The sequence below is a fragment of the Aphelocoma coerulescens genome, chromosome 2 (genome assembly GCF_041296385.1).
Source record: "Aphelocoma coerulescens isolate FSJ_1873_10779 chromosome 2, UR_Acoe_1.0, whole genome shotgun sequence".
In the NCBI taxonomy this organism is placed as follows: domain Eukaryota; kingdom Metazoa; phylum Chordata; class Aves; order Passeriformes; family Corvidae; genus Aphelocoma; species Aphelocoma coerulescens.
The window spans coordinates 49,329,628-49,352,315 of NC_091015.1; the positions used below are offsets into that span (position 1 = coordinate 49,329,628).

Consider the following 22,688-nt stretch of genomic DNA (forward strand, 5'->3'; position numbering starts at 1 on the left):
CTCTAACTGTACTAATTGTGTTCTTGTACTGTGAGGGAGCACAGTAAAGGAATATAATCCCGTAAATTGTGCCCCACAATTTAAAAAGGATGTTAAGGTATTCAAACAAACCTAGAGAAGGGCAGCAATGCTGGTAAAGGAGCTGCTGCAAGGAATATCCTCTGAGGAGTGGTTTAGGACACTGGGTTTGTCTAGTTTGGCGGCAAAAGGGTTAAGAAGCCATCTCGCTGCTCCCTACAGCTTCCTGAGAAGAAACGGAGAAGGGAATGCTGACTGATCTCTTTTTCCTGGGGTCCTGTACCAGGATGTGTGGGAATGGCTCGACGCTGCATCTGTCAGGGGAGGTTTGGACTTAACACAAGGAAACATTTTTTCACCAAGAGGGTGGTCAAATCCTGGAACAGGCTTCTTGGAGATGTGGTTGATGCCCCATGCCAGTCAGCATTTAAGAGGCTTTTGGACAATGCCGCTAATACCATGCTTTAAGTTGTGGTAGGCCCCAAAGCTGTCAGGCAGTCGGACTCGATGATCATTGTAGCTCCCTTCCAGAGAAATTGTTCTATTCTGTTCTTCTTCCCTTTTTCCTAGCAGCACATGCAGAGGAAATCTCTGATGACATTTCTTCACTGCCCTGCAACAACAGAAGGCACTGAATGGGCAGTCATGTCCCATTCTATAAATAGGTTCTGTCACTTTGTGGGGAAAAAGGCATGTGCCTTCTGATGGGGGTGAGAGTTGTGGATTCTCTTTAGGTAGTTTGACCACTTGAAGAAATATGAAAAAGTAGCTGTATGAGGTTGCAGATTTTGCAAGTCTTCTGTGTTCATCCAGTTTAGCTGTGATTCCACAGCATAGCTCAGGGCAAATGTCTCATCTCAGCCTGGGGCCTTCAGACCCTGCCTAAACTACATTGTAGGTTTGCACATCTCTGTCTCCTGGAGCGGCCTGGGACCTGCAATGAAGAGCTGCTCTCCTGGATGGACCCCTCAGGCCTAGGACACAGCTTGTCATGCCTAAATTTAGGGATAACATGGCATGACCTTATTCCATTCCCTATGTTCCCCATGAGTCAAATAATGATGAGACTCTTATTTTCCTGAAATGCCAGGAATTTTTCAGTTTCAAATCCACTTTTGGGGACATATATCACAAAGGTTGCAAGTAGCAACAGTATTTTATTGTCTTTCTCAATCTGCTTCAGAGCCCATATTCACAAATTAACAAAATGCACGTGTATCCAGGAGCAGGCAGATGTATTCTTCAGTTTAGCTTGGAAAAATCTTTGTTTCTTTTCAAAAATGAATGGCAAGTGCCCAGCTGTGGTTTCTGATGATGACTCCCATGATCACGCGTGCACACACCTATAACTTCTAGCACCAGGAGAGGTTATGAAAACATGGAATCTTGTAGGAGATGGGTTCTTCCAGTTGATACAAAGTTTGGGACAAACGAAAAATTCTTTTTTAAGCAGACTAAGAACAAAACTTCAGAAAATTGTATGAAAGATCTACTTCTTTTTATTTCCTCTCAGGAAAATTTCTCTTGTCTATTTTTTACTTCATATAAGACAACACAAAAGCTACAAATTGCATTCTAAAAAGGTCAAACTTGTTCAGCTTTACAGGAATGTTTTGGTTTTATTTTTCATGAATGAAATCCTGTTTTCTGAAGTGCTGTAGTGCTGTTTGCCATGGAAATGTTATTTTGTAAAATGCTGGATTTATCAACAGCTCTAATAGCTCTTGCTCCCTGCCTTAAATAGTTAGACTTTTCTCCCAAGTTGTGTTACAAAAGTCTTGTATAATCTAGAAGTTTTACTCATTAGCAAGCCAAAAATTAAATATAAATCATGGGAGAAAGCTAATCCATTATCTTTAATTTGGCTAAAAAAAATCCTTTTGACTCAGTCTAACAGGTTGTTGTTGTTGTTGTTGTTGTTGTGCTCTTGGGAACGATCTTTCCTTGCTGTTGTTTGTTTTATGCTGCGGGTTTAGATAATATCAGGATAATGTACCATGTAAATCAAGGAAATAATCTTAATTTTCTGTCTGGAATATGACAGGGGTTTCTAATTGTAATTAATAACTCATATATTAAGTACTCAAATTAGCTTTGGTTGTTTAAGGTAGAAACTGGTTTCATATCAATGACCTGAAATTGTTAGGCAGTCTTTCTGAGGATCGGATCATCAGCTCTGCGATTAGGCTCCCATTTCTTTGGTCAGATTATTTTCACAAAATTTCTCCCTGTGTGCATGATTAAATCCCACCAAATTTCTTGTCATCTTGAATTTCATTTCTTAGGTGACATTAGAATTTGAGCAAGGTTTTGATGTTTAGCTAAAATGTTTTGAAGTAGTGTTTTAATCCATTATTTCAAAATACTTCCTATTGTATAGCCTTAACTGCACACATTGCAGTTTCAAGTATACATGACTGGCCCGGAATCCTGAAAGCCCTGGGTTTGCAAGCACCTGAACTTTCTCACCTAGCACAGAATTACATCTTTTGTGAGAAAAGAGACAACTCTTAGTTAAATGAAAAATTAAAATAATTTATTGAAAACGGAAAAATGGAAGAATTAGAGAAATTAGAAAAATATAAAAATTTGGGATCCTATGGCTCGATAGCTGGTATGCCCCAGGAGTGCAGGGATTTGAAATCTTCTGGCTGAGACAGCACTGAACCTCAGGTAGAGAAAAAGGACTTGCAGTGCTGGGCTGACGTTTAGCTGGTCCAAAAGTCAGGAAAAAAAATTATTAAAGGCTCCTTAATAGGAGTAAGGCTTTTAATGCCCAGCACTGACATCCACCACCGCTAGTCTGCAGAGAGAGAGAGCTTCTCTCTCTGTCTCGTTGTTTTATAGTGCCTTTGCTCCGCCCCAGTCCGCCCACAGCCCGCCCACAGTCTGCCCCTTCAGTTTAAAGTGATTGGTGCTTTCCCTTTGACAGATCATCTCTGTCCACCAATGGCTTGTCGTTGTCAGAGGGGTGGTATCAGTTGAGATAAGGGTGCTAAAATGCCTTCCTTAAAATTCAGGTTGCCACGGAGCTTGCCTACAGGGTAATGGCTATGGGGCTAAAAATAGCTGCTGGCTGTTAGAACTGGGGTTTTTGGAGTTAGCCAAAGTGCAAGTAAAAACACCTAAAAAAGTATTAAAATACATCCAACACATCTTAAAACACTTGTAAAAGTATACAGTAAACACAGGAAAGATAACTCTTATGGTGTACAGGTGGTTTGAAGTTTGAAAAGGGAGTATAAGTTGGGATTTTTAACTGGGGAATTTTTAACTGGGAAGGGTACTCTTAAAGTAACTCTCTTAATAAACTACTTTGAACAATTGAAAACACTGATAATGGAACTTGATTTTTGTACCTGGACTGATGGGTTAATTTTAACATTCAATTTAAAAATATTTAACTCAAAATTAATTAATTAAAGCACTTAATATGCAAAGACCAAGCACAAATAGGGATTTCATGTATGACATCTTTGCCTCCATGTTCTCTGATTTAAGAGCAAGCAAAGCCTTTGCCTTGCCTCCCGCTCCTCTGTGGGGCTGGATCACGCAGCTGTGGCACAGGCTGTCAGTGGGGAATGCGAGTCAAATGGAGCTCAGCAACATTTCGCCATTCTGCTTTTTTGGGGTGGTTTGGCACAAGACTTGCTCTTGAGCAGAAGTCTGTTCGTGTCTGAAAGGCTGAACTGATGTCCGTGTCATTTATGTGAAAATACAGCTACTGACTGGCACCCAACCTTCCAGAGAGATGCCGTAAAGATTAAATTATGGAGCAGACTGGCAGCCCCATCTATTTCTCATTTCCTTTGTTTTGGTATGAGTATTAGCAGCTCTTCTTGTGGAAATATTTCTCTTTCTTTCTCAGACTGCAGAACGTTGATTTTTTTTGTTCCCTGGAATATATGTCTCTTTCTCTTCTGACCTGCTTTAGAGATTTTACTGGGAAATTTCTGAGCATCAGCTGAGTGCATATCCAGTTGTATTCCACATAATGAGAGCTCCTTTACTCCCAAACTGTGATGCTGCAGTGATGGTGCTGTGGATAGGCTTATTATATTGCCCCAGAACTAAATTTATAAATGGAGATGCCCTCTATATGCTATGATAGATTCTGCTAATGAAGGGCTGGGGTGAGGTGCCTTCTCCTCCATGGCTTGAGGCAAGCACTGTATGAGAAGGGGAAGCAGGAGAAAATGAGGAAAAGCTTGCTGCAACTAATGTTTTGCTGTGAGCATGTTTGTAGTATTAAAGCAAATTCATTTTTATAGCCTTGTTAGTTTTAACTTTATGGGCTCCAATTCAATTCATAAACTTAGAATGTCTTATGTAAATGCAAACCTACAAATGCCAGTAGTGAAGAATTGGCAAAATAGAGAGTTATCCGTGTAATTTATTGAAAGAATGTAAACAGAGATGAACGAATAGACAGACTGCTCTCATGGGGACAAGGGGAAAGCAATGTCAAAAAATGTACACTGCATGAAGCCATGAAAAGTTAATACAGCATAATGCAACTAAGTCTGCAGAATATCAAGTGAAGCCAATTACTGCTTTTAGCCCAACATGCTTAATAGATTCAGTGTTTTGTCCCTGTCCTCTCAACTAGTTCCCTTGGGACAACACAGGCAGTCTTAAAGTAGCTACAAGATGTGACTTTCCTCAGACAATTTCTCCATGCTATTATCAGTTAAAATGTTTGCATTAAGATCTGTGAAACTTGGAACTAATGGTTAAAAAAATTAACAGAACAGATTTACTAAAGGTTGTAACTAGAGCAGAGAGAGCCCGATGCTTCAGTAGATGCCTTGGCTGAGTTTGTGTGTTTAACTTACACTTGTTTGATCCTTTTACACTGTGTCCACAAAAGCTGTGGGGTGGAGGGATGGGGTGGATTTATTCAGTCTGTTTTAAGTTATTGCCTGGCACTTTTCCAGCTGGTTTTGAACATGCTTTTCCCCCTTTGACTTGCACAAAGATAAAGCATTGCTGCAGTTACTTTTCTGTATCTCCTCTGCTGTTAGTCCTAACATGACTAATTACTGATGGAAAACCATGCTCAGGACTGAGCAGGTCTTAGCATCAGTGCTGGTATTTAAAAAGTGCTAGTCTGTGTGGTTATAAGTTGACCAGGCTGATCTTGTTAAGTCACTCTCTAGCCACAGATAGGCTGGTTGTAGGGTGGAAGTAGTTCTACTGCACAAATATGATGCTGTGCTATAAAATCTACCTCTTGCTTCTGTGAAGGTTCTGCCAAGTGACTTGCTCCCTCCAGCTTTGGGTAGTGGTCATGGGGTATGAGTAACAGGAAAGAAACAAAAGCTTTTATGCAAGTCTTTCAATGCCAGCTTTTAATGAAATCCATTTCATGTGTTCTTTAATCCATCTTAAATATTTTGGCTGTAACATTCATGGCTACCTGGATAAGGGGTCATGGTGACAGTATGTTAGGAAGGAATAGTTCCTCTTTTCCCAGGAAAATCTTTAGAAGTCAGAGGAGATGGACTCAGTCCTATAAATTGGGGAAAAAAATACAGCCAGTTAGCATCTGTGGTTTCAGCTAACAGGCTTTATCCACTGGACTGATATAAAGACCATGTCCTTACTCTGCTTTGGTTCCCTTTGTCTGTAACATTGGTATAGGGCACAACCATACAGGCTTCTTCTGCTCCGAAAATGAACTTGGAAATAGTCTGCATAGGGCTGGATACACACTTCAGGTTGTGTGGGTTTAAAGTGTTTTGCTGGAATGAGTCAAGTGCTTAGTGGTTTGTAATGCTGGGGGCATTTATGGCTAAGTGCAGGACATCTCCAATATTCATGAGAGAACAGCAGCCTCATCATGGGACAGCGTAGCAATAAAATGGTTTTTATTACAGCTTTATAGCTCTCCTGAGATAAAGCCCTGGTTACAGAATTTGTGACCGTACCCTCAAGCGTGTGCAGGAGGACATTTTGTTTCTGCTGTTTAATTTCAAGCATCCCTGTGAATCTTCAGTTTAGAGAATGTAAAGATTTTCACAGACATAGGTAAATAAACACCTCTGTATTCAGTAAAATAGGCAGCAAGCCCTATTGTTTTAACACAGATCTGTTAGAGCTTTCACATCTGCCCTAACTTTGGTAGGAAGCCTGAGGACAGAATTCCCATCATCTTCAGCATAAACTGGTTCCATAGGTGCTTTCCTGAAGATAAGGCTCACCCTGGAAGGGGATCTTTTACTACTAGATCCACAGATGTGGTGAGGTGTACAGAAACAGAATGTGTTATAGCCAGTTGGAGGAAATGATATATATCTGCATTTTAATGTTTTCAAGTGTATGCATTATATATAGCTCAGAATTTATACTTGGGTAATCAAAAAAGCTATAACTTTGTGAAGGTTGAATCTCACCTTTTAAAATGTGGTACTTGTATTGCTCATCTGGATATCAGTAAGCATAAGAGCTTTTGCCATACTGCAATAAAACTTCTACCAAAAATGGTAAAAATCAGAAGTCAAGAACAATTTTAAAACAATGCAGATTAAAAGAAATAAAATGGGGATGGGGGAGGGAAGGAACTTGAATTTCAAAAGCAGTGGTGGAAATACTTTTAAATTGTCAGTGGAATCCTGCCAAGGATACATACTACACATTCTGGTTGATACAGAAGTTGCCTACCAGCAAAATTTTGGGAAGTAGAAGCAGAAGGATGGACAAGAAGGACATGCAACTACATGTGTAGTGTTAGCTCCCACTTCTCTAAAAAACCCGAGAAAAATAGTGGAGCCACTGGCCTTGATGTGCTTATGCAGTTCAAGTTTTTCAGCATGCACAGATGCTGTGGTCTGATTCTTACAAGATAGTGTGTTCCGTTCCGTGTTATCCCCAGCAGTTGCTTAGCATGAAAATTACAGCATCTACTTATTCAGCAAACTTTGCACGGTGGTGCAAAATGAAAATCTTGGTCCTGATGTTTCTCTTGGATGCAGAAGCAAGTCCTTCAGCAGCCTGAATGAGTGGTGCTTGTACTGTCACTGTAATGTGGATGAACGTATGAGGAGGTTGTGTGCTGTGTAGCACGATCACATAGAAAGGATAATGGGGTAAGTAGCAGATGACTGATGATTTAACAACAAAAAACAATAAATAAATAAAAAGAAGATGCTGTATAGTTTATTGCAATTTTCTCAAACAAGAAAAGATATCGAATTCCTTTCAAGAACAATCTCGAGAGCTTTCCTTAATGCACATCCAATGCCAAGCTCTTGAAAGCCCCATGTATTGTATAATATGGCTAACAAAGGGAAAACTGTGCAACAAAGCAGGGGAGGGGCTCGTATTGGCTGAATGTGGACAGACTGTGATTGATAGTGTTGCCTTTTTTCCCCTTTGTGCGCTATGCACAATAATTACTGTAGGCAGAACCTCATGTTTTAATATCTTGTACAATAGCCTCTCTTTTGATTGAAATTCATGTTCATTTGATCTTGACAGCAGTGCAAAGTTAGTTTTTTCCGGTAACATTTTTAATAATTAAACAGCTATTTAAAGCTTGGCATTTTCATTATATTTGCACCAGTGCTATCCATTATTCTGATGATCCAGTGATTCTTTATTAAAACGAAAAATATTACATTCGAATATAAATGTCAGGCATAATTCATAAATGTAATGAAAGTCATATCTGGCTTGGAGATGCAGTCCCCTCATGCATCTCAGTGGCCAGAGACTGCAGCATCTTTTTATGCTGGGCCACCTGGGTGACAATGGATGCGCTCCTAAACCTGATGTCTGTTAACTATGGCATTCTCCCTCTGGAGAATATTCTCTATTGGTTTCAAAGGTATTATTTATCTGGATGGAGACTAAAGAGCAATGCTGTTTCACAGTATTGTTAGGTTGAAATATCTCAGTTGTGATAGTCTGGGCCTATTATTCTGAAGGGGCAAGAATGAAAACTGAAAAACCCATTTAATTGCACTGCGATTTAGGTGAGACTGTGATAAACCTTCTGTAAAATGCCATCATTCCAGGGGTTATGATGTAGAATTATTACAGTTTAAGTTCAGAGCTTAGGTGTAGATTAACTCTACCACTTCATGTCTTTACCCTTAGAAAACACTTAGAAATGTTTTCTATAACAAAGGTAAAGGGTCAGAGAGTATTAATTTCCTATTGAGCAAGGAATATTGGTGAAGTAGGCCATTCTGGCTGATTCTCTTCTGAACAGCACATGCTTTTTTTTGTAGAACATCTCCTTTCTGGACTCCTGGTATAGTTCAGGAAACCCTGTTACACCACCCTGTGCATCTGTCCCTATGTGGCACAGTGAGACTGACATTCAGACAGCTCCTGAGTTAGCAACAGGGATGAGCCATGAGCTTCTTCACTGTCCTGATGTGTTCACGTGGCTGCAGAGGGATTTGTCCAGCTGATTCCCTTCAGTGACACCATCCTAGTTTGGTATGTCTGTGGCTGCTTTATCCCCTGTCATTAAGGGGTTGACATACTCACTGCAGGTGACTGGGGTGATGTCACTATTCCAGGTGAATCTCCTCCTGGGCTTTCTGATTATTTGTCCAGAGGGGGGAACTGGTTGAGGACAATATAGCATTTTCCCCCCTTTACTTTTCACAAACACACTGCTTTTGCCCGAGTTGCACCAGTCAGAGAGAAAATGCCAAACCTTAGCTTCTCTCTGAAGAAAACCATTCCAGATGGAAGTTCACCTGGGAACAGGGCAAGAGGTAACCTCATGGGAAAGTAACACTGGCTTTGCCAGAAGTGGAGGTGTCATTGCTCCATCCTTGCACTGTTTTTCTCCCAAGAGGAAGGAAGGGTTGAAATTATTGTGGTTTCAACTTATATGGAGTCCCAAAAGACTGGAATCAGAGTGGTATCATCTGATGTTTTTTACAAAGGGCAGCAGCTCTTGGGCTATTTCTTCATTTCCCCTAAATTATTTAATTTCTTTTGGTTTATTGAAATGACATGAAATGGCAGTTGTCTAAAATTCTGGATCCAAACTTAAAATAAAAAGTAGGTACTAATAGACACTCTAACAGCCCAGCAGTATTTTTAGATTATTTAAATGATTTTTGAGAACTTTTTTGAGAGCTTTTTTTCAGACAGCAATTGTGAACCTCTTTTCCAGGCTGTTTTTCTGCAGGCAGATGGATATATCTGGAGGGAAATCTGGTGAGAATTGTGTTGAAATGCTCCCTCTGAAAAATGGTTCTTCCTGGGATTTCCCAGCTCTGGTTTTACACTCAACTGTTTGCTCAAAGCACTGCCCACAATGAGAAGCCTTCCCTTTAGTATCTGGCATGACAGTTTGGAGTCTGTGTGTGGATGTCTGTGCCTGTGGATGAGAGAGACTTCTTCAGAGCCACAGGAAAATTTAACTCAAATATTTCCAGAGGGGGTTTAAAGAGGGGACAAGATTTTCTTTAGTACATGGTTTGTTTTTTTTGCTTTTTATTATCATTCTGTAATTTCATTTAAAAGGACTCCCAAAGTTTTGTTATGGTTTTGTTTAATAAGGGTAAAGCCATTAAGACAGTATTCTGGGATATTATTTGAGTATCAATGTTGTTGAAGCGCATTTTTCAATTTACTCTGACTTTGAAGCCATGGGAGCAACTTTGCATTTGAATCCAATCAAGGAACTCTTGATGTAATAAATGAAACACCAGGGAAAAATCAAGGGTAACAATTGTATTTTCCCCCTTTGACTTTGGATTTTTAATGGGAAGAATAATTTCTGAACATTTTGAGAAATATTAAGTCTTTCCAGGCGAGCGTGCTTTTGCCTATTTGTTTTTTATGTATTCTTGCCACATAACAGTGGGAGATTTTAACATACAGCTGAGACTGAAATATAAGCTCCCCTAATGAGTAAGATATATTGTCAGTGTCAAGTCAAATACAATAAAAAGAGTGAATAATATGTGTACAAAAATGTACCATATGCCATTTCGTGATGATTTTTATTATCATATTTATTCTTCAACTGATGCCACAGGCAGGCAAGCACTTTTTACCTTGTGTGATTTTTCTTTGAAATCTGTGTGTTTACTTTTATTTAGCTGATTCTAATCTGTTTCTAGTTAAATAACATACATATATATGTGCATGTCTGTAATGGTACGTACATGCCACTCTGTGTGTGTGTGTGTTGTAAAGTTCTTGTGACAATATAACATTGCTTCGTGGCAGCGAGTGTCTCTTCCTCTCCTTGTTTTTGCCTTCCAACCCATGTTCTGGGGTTGAAATGCAGTCCACAACCCAGACCAAAGGCTCAGTGCCTAACTGGGTGGCTGTGCCAAGCTCCAAGCTCAGTTACTCACTACAGGCACATCATGCTCCTGTACTAAGAACTGAGAATTAACAAAAGCAGCGTCTGAGCCCATATTTGGGTTTACTGGCAAAGCTTTTATCATCAGTGATGGGAACTGTATCATGTTCAGTATATAATTATAAATTCCAATTTTGGCTAAGTTTTGTAATTTTGTTAAACTTTCTGGTGCTCAGAATCTCATTGCAATCATAGGCAGCTTTTAGCTTGACTCTTTCTTCAGCTAAAATCTACTGATCTTTGCTGGTTGAGCAAGGCTGTGATTTATTATGCATTTTTCCCACCCCACCCCTGTGCTCTTCTACCCTTCCCACATATGTTTCATCTCTTCCGGTCTTTATTTTTTCTCCTCAGTTTGTTTATTTTCTTTCCAGCATGCTTACACACTTTATTGGCTGATTTAGAAGTTCAGAAATCTAACTGAGGAGCTTTATTTGAGTGTCAGAAGCAAGATGCTTTAAGACGTTTCAATTTTAAGAAGGTTATCTTGATCTTTGGAAAGGAGGTTTGAAAAGACATTGTGAAAAGGGTAGCCCAAGCTTTAAGTCACTTTAACAACTCTTTTTCAATTTAGTCAGTTTTGAATTAAATTCATTCAGATATCAGGACCAAAATAATTTCAAGTGCCTTTTACTCATGTTGAGTTCAAAATATTGATGAAACTAGCACTAATACTTTCTGTATTTACAACTACTCAGTGAGATTCAGATGGGGAAAAGCTTCCCACCGGTGAGAATGCTAAGGTTCAAGACAGTATGAAAATCTGATGGGGGCAGCAGAGGAGAATGCAGATTTACTCAGATATTTCTGAAATGCTTTAAAATTGAGTGGAGTGAGGCTTTTTTTTTTAACCTTGGCCTGTGTTATGTACAAACACAAAACTTAAATTGGTTTCCTCTCTTTGAAGAGTGACTCTTCAAAAAATACAAAATCAGTCCTGAGTTGAAAAAATGGTTACAGCATAGTGGGTCTGGTTCCGTGTCCTGGGTTCAAATTATAATCATATCATATTGTGTTCTAGACTTCTTCAAGGTCATGTTATCAGCCATGGATTTCTCTTTAGGAGTGCCTCTATTCTGATGATCCTGGATCCTAAGGAAACTCTATTTTCTAATTCAGTTACCCAAATGATACACTAAGGGTAGTATTCAGTGTATTTAACTAAATCTAAAGCACAGGGGATATCAGAAAATTCTGTAATACAGGCTTGAATTAAGCAGTAAAAAGTCATATGATACGCATCCTCTTTCTACGTATAAATAAATAATGGGTCCTGTTACCAGGCTGTGAGGCTTCATTGTCTGCAGTTATGGACTTTTCCTGGCCAGGGGGGAAATATAAAGGATGCAGCTATAGGGAAAAAAAAAAAAAAAAAAAAAAAAGATGGGAACATGTGTGAATTATGTATTGAGGTTTCTAAGAGTTCTGCACTGTCCTGGGTTAATGTAGCTGTTCCTTCCCTTCTTGTGGGAATGATGATTCATGCAGGCACTGCAGGATGAGAAATTAAATCATTTTAAGTATGGTAATGAAATATTTGTAAGAGTTGTGAAATATGGGAGGGTTGGTCCAAGAATGAAACAGCTAACAACATTATTAAATAAAAGTGTAAAAATATGTAATTATCTGCCAGTTTTTACAGTATTCCCAGGGATTCAGCACATCACTTGCTATAAGAGAGCAACTGTTAGGACCTTAGGGCCTGGTTCTGTAAATGTAATACTGCTGGCATAATCCCACTGACTGCACTGGCATAACTTTGTGGAAATCTTTCCAACACCTGGTGCTTCATATCCCAATTCTGAAATGTTAGAGTAATACTGAAAAATGACTGTAAATTCTCTTTAGAATTTGTTCATGTGCATATGCTTTTATATATATATATATATCAAATAAGAGACACAGGAAGGAAGCAAGAATTATTTTCAGTCCTAGGTGAGCAAGTATTTGATCTACCAGCTCCCTCCATTGCTCTTTGCAGTCATCCCAAAATCTTGTGCCATGCATCTGCATTTGTATAAAAATACTTATATTGTACAAAAAGTGTTAGTCTGCCTGCTGCCTCCTTTCCTTGCTCAGTATTTTACTCATGTTCACATTCAGGAAAACACTTCCATCTCCCAAAAGATGAGATTGATTCAAAACTACAAACTGTAAAGCATAAACTTTTTTGATCTTTTTTACCATATGGATTTCAGACCTTTAGGTTCACGATTTTACATGATTCTTTACAACCTTGAGGGTTAGAAACTTAAATCTGCTTCTATGGTGTTTATGTCAAATGCTGTGAAACATGCTGGAGTTAAAACCCCAAACCAACTAACCAAAGAAAATACACAACCCACTGTAGATTCACTAGTTCATATGTTAGAAAAGAACTTGTCCAAACACAGAAAATCCTTTCTGTAGAAATGTTAACATCTGAACTATTTCTTTCCAAACTGGAAATATCTTGGGCTTTTGTGTGTCAACTGCTGCACTGCAGTTTTATTTCAGTATTTAATATGGTGCCTGCTTGATCTTCTTCTTAATGGAATTTCAGAGAGTGAGAGCATTTATGCAGAGAATCTTCGTCTTTTTATTTCTAGAAAATAGCATTTCTCAAAAGGAGAAAAGTTCAGTAAGATTACGTAGAAATAAAATTAACTTGCTCTAGTGCTAGGACTTTGAGTGGGCCTGGTCAACCAGTTAATTGACACATCTGGGGAAGATGAAACTTTGTGAATTTATTTTAGCAAATAAATCGAGATTCAATAGCCTTCAAAAAACCAGCCATCTAACTGGGGAAGGCAGAAAATGTTGGCTCAGAAGAATAACATAGCTGTACTGGGATTTTTAATGATAAAGGCTGCATTAGAATTCAACCTGCTGTTGCAATATGTCCCATATTATATCAGCAACAATGAAAATTTCACTATATGCTTCCTGTGATCTGGAGGATAAACTGTCCTTTGTATCACAGACGAGGTCTGTGCGTACCTCTGACCTTTCAAGTCTTGCTAATCAATTCTCATCCATCAGGGTATCCACAAATTGCTCTATGACTTGCCAGAGAGGGGAAATTCTCCTCTCATTATACACAGTACAAAAGGTTTGTCTCCCCCTGAAGCACGAAGGTACTGCTGGAGGCAGGTTACTGAACTAGATGTACAAGTGCACTTGATGTGTTGTGGCACGTCCTATTGCGCCAGCACGAAGGCACTGAGAGCGTCCACGCTGCGTTCCAGCGTCATGTTAGGCCACAAAAATGAGTGGTGCCCAACCTGACAATTCTGTAACTCTTGCTGTCAGAGCAGTTTTCTGCTGGGAAAAATTTGTGGAAGTCAGGGGAGCTATACCAGAAAAAAGCTAGAAAAAGCTAACGGTGAGTTATAGCAATTGAAGAGTATTTTATTTGGCAGGGGATGAATGCCTGTCTCTAAGTACAGGATATCTCTTGGCACCCATGGGAGTGGTGGAAGTCCAGGAACTGCAATAATCTGGCTGTGGGAATCTGACTCTGCAAAGTGCTGTGTGTCCCTGTTAAGGTGAAAGGCACCTACATAATAGTAATGGGATGTGATGTTAGGATAAATTCAGGATCTTAGAGGAATCTGATTTTAATATGATGTCCGTTGTGTGATATTCAGGGCTTTGACTTCAATAGCTTGTGTTGCTCTTGCGTGACATGCGTTTGGGAGGAAAATGCCCTCATCCCTAAAGCAAAATAACCCCCTAATCCGACAAGTTCTTAGTGCATAATCAGTCTGAATACAGGAGCTTTTTCCTCACGAAGAATTCCTAGATCTGTTTGTTCGCAATTTTTGCAGATGTTTATTTGAGTGCAAGCAACACAGTGTAATGAAACAAATGAGTTGGAAGTGTCAGAATGCCCAATTATCCAACTCACTGCCTGTCTATCGGGCTGAACAATGGGAACTACTAGGCATGCTTTACTCATTTAACTTCATTTAAACTATTCTTGGCATCAAAGTTGCATTAATGTGATAACTTCTGTGTGGCAATTAACAAACTGTAGCAATTGGAGACATTCATATGGCCTGCTGGGGAAGGGTTGGAGAGTGGGCAGTTTAGCTGTTCGGCTAATTTCCTGTCGAACCTGAAAGGAGGAAGGGAAAGATTCAATTCTGGCTTCCTTCTCACAAATCTGAAAAGGAAGAAAAAATCTGCATGAAATCTGAATAGGAGTTGCTGTAGCTCTTCCCAAAAGGACTTAAACTGGCAGAAAGAAGAATTTATCCCTTTAGCCACCATGGCAATTTCCTCTCCTTACTTGCTCTTAAGTCCTGTGTCATAAAAAAGGATGGACAAGGGGAGGAGGATATCATTGTCAGGAAAAGGAAGAAGTGAACAGAAAGCAGGTGAGAATAAGCTAGAAAAAGGCAGAAAAAACTCATTATATTCAGGAAAAGGACAGCTGGAGTAGTAACTGCAGGTGGATCATCAGGGGAATGGAGAAGCTGAAGATAAAAGAGCTGTTCCTGAGTCCTGCACACTAAGGAATTTTTGAAAGAATAAACTTGATCCTATGCTCTAAAAGAAGCCAGGCAGGCCCTGTTTTCACAGACTTTGTTCTCATTGACTTACATTTAAGTTTTCTTTGAACAGAGACCACAGATTTGAACTCACCTTGTTCAAATAGATGTATCTTTTATACATGCAAAATGTCACTTGACTGTAAATTATTTCAGTCTGTGCTTTTTGTGCTAAGTGGTAGAATATAAAGTGGACGGAGACACACATTATGCGGACTTCTGTATGATTGTTAATAATAGCTGCCCAGCCATTCTCCTACAATTTTATGGCTTAAAAATAACGCTCAGCTGTTCTGGAACAAGAGGCCATTGGAAAGGGGTGAGGGCAGAATCTTTCATAACCTCTGAGTGGAAACAGTAGCTGCTGCTCTGTTGGCACAGGAATTACCCAAGCCTATTATTATTCTATAAAAAGTAAATTGTTATTACCATACGTACAGACCTCCATTTGCTGGAGCAGTATCAGAACAGCTTTTTCCTGACAGCCCGTGCTTCTTTGAGCTGTTGCATATGTCATACAAAGGAGTTTCTTGGGGGTGGAGGATAGCAAAAACCACTCGTGAAAGGATGACCACCTACTGTGCATAACTACAAGGGCTCTTCTAGGGGGTGTTACCTCCAAAATTCCTATTGGCACTAAAACAGTACAGCACTTTTTTTACCTTTTTGTAATGGAGAACAATACATAACTACTCTTGGTGATAGCACATTTTTAGTGGCCAAGCCCACAATCCTCACTCCTGTTCAGCAATACATATTCATGTAGGAAACAAAAGCAAATGAAGGAGTAGAGAGCTGAGCTCTCTCTAGACAGTAGGGGCATTTGACTTCTTTGGCTTCAGGAGAATTTTAAATATCTCTTCTATAATAAAGCTCTGTAAGAGTGTGCTTTGGGTTAACTTGAGGCTGAAAACCCAAACCCAAGTCTGTGTTAAAGCAAGAGCAGAGGTCTTCATGTAGAATGGTAGTGTGACTTGGCAATTTTTGTGTCAGATCAGTAAATGTTTTGGGGGTTTTTTTTGTCAAACTGACTTCCAGAGAACAGTTTGAAGGAGTAATTACTAGTAATGAGTAAGGCTTACAAAATTGTGTCCTGCCAAATTTTGACTGTTTCCTCTTTTAAAAAACTCAGACTTTCTAGAGATGTTCTGGAAGATGCAAAGTGTAGTATGTACATGTCAACCCAGGGGTAAAAGCATGCAGTGCAGTCTGCTCTTGAACAGTGTTGCAGGAATATCAGTTTGTGCAGGGATGTCATGGCTTTCCTGTAGAATTTGTATGTCACGCAAGATCATGAATGCATAAGAGCAATTGCCTAATTCTGCAGCTTGCCCTTATACTGGCATGGGGGGGTTGCTTTGCTGGGTTCTCAAATCAAATATATTTTAAGTGTGAGGGAATGGCTCTCTATGTTCACATACTGTATGAAGTGCTTAATCATTCATAGCTGAAAATTAGCTGAGTGTGATTATTCACCAAGGTACATTAACAGCAGCTGGTGTTTTACTGCACTCCTACAAGAGAAAAAAAATGCTGGTCCAAGATCTATGCAGAGCTTTTAAAGTCATCTGGGTAAATATCTAGTGGAAAATGGACCAAGTCTTCCTGACTGCACATTTACTGACAGAGAAAGTCTTGTTTTCAAATCTCCTGCAGTAAAATTGAAGGATAAAAATGTTTCTTGGGCAGTGCGGCATAGAGGCCAGCTCCCACTCCTGTGGTTGCTGTGCCTCTGTTTCTGGTCTGGATGGTGGAGGGCAAACACTGAATACCTGTTCCCTGCGGAGGAAGAGAGATTGAGCTTGTGTCCTCTCTCTTCCAGGACTGAAGCCAAACATTGTTGCAAACCATACTCAGGTCTGCCTGTGAGTTCTGATGCACTCCCCTTTGCTGCCTCGATCTGTGTACCAAAACTCAGAGGAGACGCTGTGAGGACACCGAGCACTGATCTAGTGAGTGCTCATATATTTTCAAAGAGAGAGATGCTCTGCTAGAAACAAACATGCTAATATTCCAATCACACTTACTTTTCATAGTTACAGTGGAAGTTGAAAGCAAAGAACGCTGTAGAGGTCAGTCAGTCCATCCACCTGCCCCAAGACAGTGCAGTGACAACCAATATGTTTCTGACAAGTGTCTATATAGCTGTTCTTAAAAGGCTTAAATAATGGTGATCACAAGATCTCTGCAGGCCAACTCTTCCAGGACTTAGCTATTCTTACCACTTGAAGAAAGTGCTTCCTGAAGTCTAACCTAAATCTCCCTTGCTGCCGTTTCAGCCTATTTCTATACATACAAACCTCGGCCCACATGGAAAAGGGCTTATTTCCTTTCTCTTTCTAGCAGCTCTTTTCTATATTTGAAGATCATTATCGCATCTCCCTTCAGACATCTTTATTTTTAGACTAAACAACTCTGCTTTTCCCAGACTTCCCTCCAAGGATAGGTTTAGAGACCTCTGGTGATAATTCTTTTCATCTGAATTCCTGCAAGTCAGCCTGCGTTGTTCTGGTAGTAGATACTGCGCCCAAAACTGGCTGCAGTGCTCCAGCTGTGGGAGCCTTACTGTTTCTGAGCAAAGCAGGAGGTTTACTTCAGCTGTCTTAGGAGCAGCACTCCCATTTATATACCCCACTTTGATATTTGCTTTCTCTCAAAAGCAAAATATTCTTGACTTGCATGCAGCTTATGATCCATTATAATTCCCAAATCCTATTCTGAAGACCTACTGCCTCTCCAGTTTTCTCTCATGTCTTTTGTAAGCTGCACAGGTATATAGATGTGTGTATATATATATATGTATATGCAGTCGTCACATTTCATACTCTGCAGCCCCGTACTTGCTGAAGTGCATCCTCATTTGCTCAGACACTTTTCCCTCTGCATCAAGTTTACTTTGATACTAAATCTCTTCCTCTAAAGGATCTGGTGTACTTTTTCACCTCAATACTCTCTTCAGGCCTGGTGTTTTCTCCTTCACCATACCAAATTTTTAATGAAAGTATTGAAAACTCACAGAATGAAAACAGATTTCTGCACTTAATTCAAATTTCCTATTCGGCAGTGAAGCAATGCTTGTATGATTTTTCCAGTAGTCATGTACTAAACTGTAGAGTTTCACCGATACCAAGCAATTTGTTGATTGTCTTGTTTATGATAAATTTGTGAACAAGTGTCAGAATAGTTACTAAAGTCAAGACCTAGTACAGCCACTGCTTTTTCACTCTCCATAAGACCCATGATGCCATGGAATAAATTGTTTGTTGGATATGTTTGGTATGTGAGTTATTTATATTTGTTTATAACCTTCATTGTCTGCTCTGCTACTTGCAAGTATTTTAATATTGTTCAACATCTTTCTGGGATTTGAAGTCACTCTGATTAATCTGAAAGCCCACTCAAGGTATTTGAAAAAGTGAAACACATCAAGATTTTCTGCATATGGTTATCTGGATACAAGTATGTATTTGTCTACCCATCCGCTTGCATTTTGTTGTGGAGATGCTTGTGGGCAGCAGGACCTTTGCTGAGCATGTACTTGAGATCTAGTCCCATATTTCAACGTACTTGTCAGCTAGCTAAAAAATTTGTGCAGACTGGCTGGCCTCCCAATTTGGCAATCTCTTGAACCTAGTTTATTCAGGCCACAGGGAATGTTTTTGCTTCTCAGCACTTTGGGGTTAATAGGCTTCTCTTCCTCAGTTAGGCAAGAGAGCTTCTGTTCAGCCTAACTGGGATAAGAAACAGAATGTAGTTACAGCACGCAGGTTTATGCTTAGGTTTGTGAATCTGTGACGCATATTCTGCCTTGATTTTGTGCTTTGTAAATGTACAGGAGTGACTGGGTGACTGAAACTTCAAAATCTATCTTTCTTTTGGACCCTGTATCAAACTATGGCTGATTTGGTTAAGGGGGTTGAGCACATTTGTCACAGTTTTTTTCAAGGTTACTAATGTGTCAGGATCTAGCTATGGCAGAATTTTGTTCCTGCAATTTTGTTCTCATGGCAGTATAGCTGTCACTTCAGCAACATTTTGACTTCTAAAATTTTTTCGCCAGTGTCCTTAGTTGTACTAAATGATTATATTCTATCTTCAGTGATGAGCAGAGTTTAGATATAATTCCTGTTAAAACCCAGCCTCTGTCTCTCTGCCCTTCACACTGCTTCAAAATCACAAGAGCAAAACAACATCACTGTAGCAAACTTGGCTTTCCCATTCTAATCAGGAGCAGTGCCTGTGTGAAATCAATGGCTCTCAGTTTAAATAGATCAGTTTGGAAACTTTTTCCTTTTCCTGTTGGTTTTGTATATGTGCAGGTTTGGACAAATTTGGAGGAAAATATCCTCTGATAGAAGGCAGGTTACAACCAGCCCCTCCCACCAGGTTCAGGAAAAAAGAAATTTTCCTTGGAGGAAAGTGAAAGAGATAAAAACTATTAATTTAACAAACACACAGGAAAAGGATAATAATGCTAAATAATAAAACCTCTCGCTGTGGAGAGAAACCTGGGAAGATTTCAGAGTCCTTCTGTAGGTATGGTCTCTCTCCTCCTCCTTGGAGCTGGGTCGATGTGGGCCCACCTCCAGGGCCTTGGTGGGAAATTTTCCCAATGTGCTCTGATGTTGAAACAGTCCAGAAGAGACCGAAGTCCCAGGAAAACAAAGTTCAACTCTCCATCTCCCTCCAGAGAAGAGGAGCCGAAAGCTGGCTGAAAAGCAAGCAGGGTGCTTCCTCCACTCTTGCTGCTGCAGAAGAGGAGAAGTGTGTGTCTGTGTCCTTGAACAACTGCTTTGAAAAGTTCGCTCAGTTTTTTCCTCTCCCCCCTCTCAGGCTCAGTTTAAAGGCACAGAAAGGCACAAAATTGGTTTCTGGGCATAGAACAGCAATAGGGGATACACATCATAAAGTCACCCCAAGACAGTATACTTCTTCCAGATTAACTGATTTATCTTCCATGTTTAATGGGGGAGTCACTAGCAGTTCCTACTTGTAAATTGCTTAAAACTTTGCATTACAAAAGGTGGTTGCAGCCTTTCCTTTGAGAAGTTCCTGTCTTTTTCCTATTTGCAGTGGGTGATTATATGCAGCATGAAATATGCCCTTTGGCTAAGGAAATGCCCCTTTTTATTATTGTTTTTTATCCTTTTCCATAGAATGGCATCCAACTTGTCCTGCAATATCAGATATTAAAAATGGCACCTCACTTTGTTGCCTTGTGTGCTCCAAGAAGTGCTGGCGGCCCACCAAAATCAGAAAAAAAATTAAAGCCAGGCTCTCACTTGTGCTACAACTGCAAAGGTGGAGAAAGGACTATGAAACCCAGAAAGGCAATGAAGGGGTTATAGCTAAGTGGTTGAAAAATGACTTCTTGCTTTCCAGGGAGAAGAGAGAAACTCCCTCTCCCAACGCAGGTTTCAAGCAGCCTGTTGCTCATCCTCCTCCACTGGACTGCTTCAGGGCTAGAACTTCTATAGATGTTGGTGACAGGACCTTCCTTGCTCCTCCAACTGGTCCTTATCTTGGGGAAAAAACATGCCAAACAAGAATGTCCAGAACTCATCCCACATTCAGCCCATGCGCTCTGAAAGAGAAGGTCCTGTGGTGTAGAAGGCAATGGTCTGTATGGTGACAGAGGTGTTGATTGCACCTGGCCACTGTAAAGCCAAGCAATGCAGATGCTGGACAGGCCACCTTTACAAGCTGAGTCACCATTTCCTGAATGCAGTAGAGGAAGGTGGCAGGGTGACTGGATATCTTGAGCCTGATCCATGTTACCAAAGCAAATGCATCCTTGCTGCCTTCTCCAACAGGTTCTGGCTCTCTGTAATGGCTCAAAATCACCTTTTGAGTCACCTGGTGCCTCTCATGCCCCCAGAAACCAGCTTGCTCCTGCTGTGCATTACCTGCCAAATCAAGTCTGGTGCTCCTACCTGAGCAAAAGCTGCTGCTAATTTTAAGAGAGACCCTGACTAAAACCTAATGCTGCATGGTAATTGCAGAGGCAGGGGGTTCTGGTGTTACTCTTGCCCTTTGATTCTGTCCTGTGTGCAAGGCAATATGTACTTCACTTCCACCATGTGTTCACATATGTAAACCTTGTGCAAGTGAGTCTCTGAGTACTTCAGCCAAATTTCAACCCTGAATCCAACCAAACAGTTCAACTCTGGAGACTGTAGAATCAACTGTGACAGGTGCAGCAAAAAAGTGTTCCTGTTTAATTTTCATTCCAGCTGAGATGGGAACATACAATCCACAGTGAATTCTGTCTCCTTCCACTCTCTCTCCATTCCCCAGGTATGCGTTTCCTGTTATTGTTGGAGGGAAGGAAAAAAGCCCCAGCATATTGAAATTGCCACACTTCAAGGCAGCATGTTTTGAGAAACTTCCAAAACAAAAATCTACCACTAGTCTCCAAGCACTGTCTCACTGCACAGCTGGAGAGGACCATCAGGGCTTAAGGAGATGCCATCTGTGCAATTTCAGGGCCAGAAAGGTCTTAGGAAATGTTAATGACGTTCCTTAATACGTCTTTACTGTGGAAAACTTCAGAGCATCTGTCATTTGTGAATTTTAACAGTGGGAATACCCTGCAGAAGAAAAATTTGAATCTTAACCTGATGTATTGGTTAAATATGGATTCTCTGGCACAAGTGACTGTTTTTCAGTATTTGTGTGCCCTTCTAGGATTAAGAAATACAACAGCGATTAAAGTAGATGCACTCTGATAACTTGCTTGTGCATCAGTGCTATTAATATACATCTATCTTTCTGGCTAGTTTCAAACAGGAGACCAAAATAATACCCCACAAAATGCTGAGGCAATACCTTGCATCGTAAACTGCTGTGACTGTAATGAAATCAGACTTACACCACTTTATTTTATGAAATGTATTTTGTCAAGCTCCTAACAATTCCCCCTGTTATCAGGGGTTACCATGTGTCCTGCAGTGTAAAGCAGCCATTGCCATTTGTGTCTCAACTTGTCCAGCATCCCCACGTCTTTGAATTTCCTGGCACTTTAACTCACTCGATAAATGCAGCTTTCTTTTCTTCTCGAATCAGACACAGCTATTTCCCGGTGGCTATAAACCTGAAGAAACATCCTAAAAGCTAGATAGATACATCTCTTTCACATTTATTGTGGATGTAAAATACTCTGCGAAGAATATAAGCTGCTGTCAGGCATGTAGCCACAAGATGGGTGTTTTTCTCACATATGTATCCATTTCTTTTAATAATGAATAATGGACTTTATATTTAAAAGTGATGTTTCTATGAATGTGCTAGATTGTGCTATATTTCTTTCGCATGAGTATATTCCCATCATGGCAAACTTCTCACAGAGCTTGCCTTGGGGGCTTTTGTTTAAAGTAATGCACTTTAATGAAAAAGAGCTGCTGAAATTTGTCAGCTTCTTCCAGCATGATTGCATTTTGGTGGTGGTTTAAAAAAATCTTTACCCGCTTTATGATCTTCATGCTTGTTCCAAAATCCCCCTTCATTTTTAAAAGTAAAAAGATATATGTACACATATATTACCAAAAGCCCAAAAACTGCCTTGGACGTTTTGCATGAATACTCTCATTGAAGCCAATGAATAATAGAGGTGGACTTCAGCTGTGTGCAATTTTCAAGCTCAGGCTGTAGGGTATATTTCAAATATTGCAAACAATTTAGAGATATGCACTTTGTGTGTAGTTTTCAAAGCCAGCAATATATTTTAAGGCCTTAATATCTAATGAGAAATGGATGATTCTGATAACGGTATTGCCAGTAGATGATTTTGGAAA

The 22,688-nt window shown here is 40.0% G+C and overlaps 1 protein-coding gene across 20 annotated transcripts in view; it reads left to right on the plus strand.

Moving 5' to 3' along the window:
- The window catches only part of RBMS3 (RNA binding motif single stranded interacting protein 3), a 711,765-nt gene that overhangs the window by 138,366 nt on the left and 550,711 nt on the right, over positions 1-22,688 (plus strand). For 3 of the 20 annotated variants that reach the window (XM_069007368.1, XM_069007363.1, XM_069007369.1), the window contains exon 3: positions 8,253-8,466. The exons of the other annotated variants lie outside the window; for them this stretch is intronic. The gene's annotated coding sequence lies outside the window, so the exon portion shown is untranslated. The remainder of the gene's footprint in view (positions 1-8,252; positions 8,467-22,688) is intronic. 20 annotated transcript variants of the gene reach the window in all.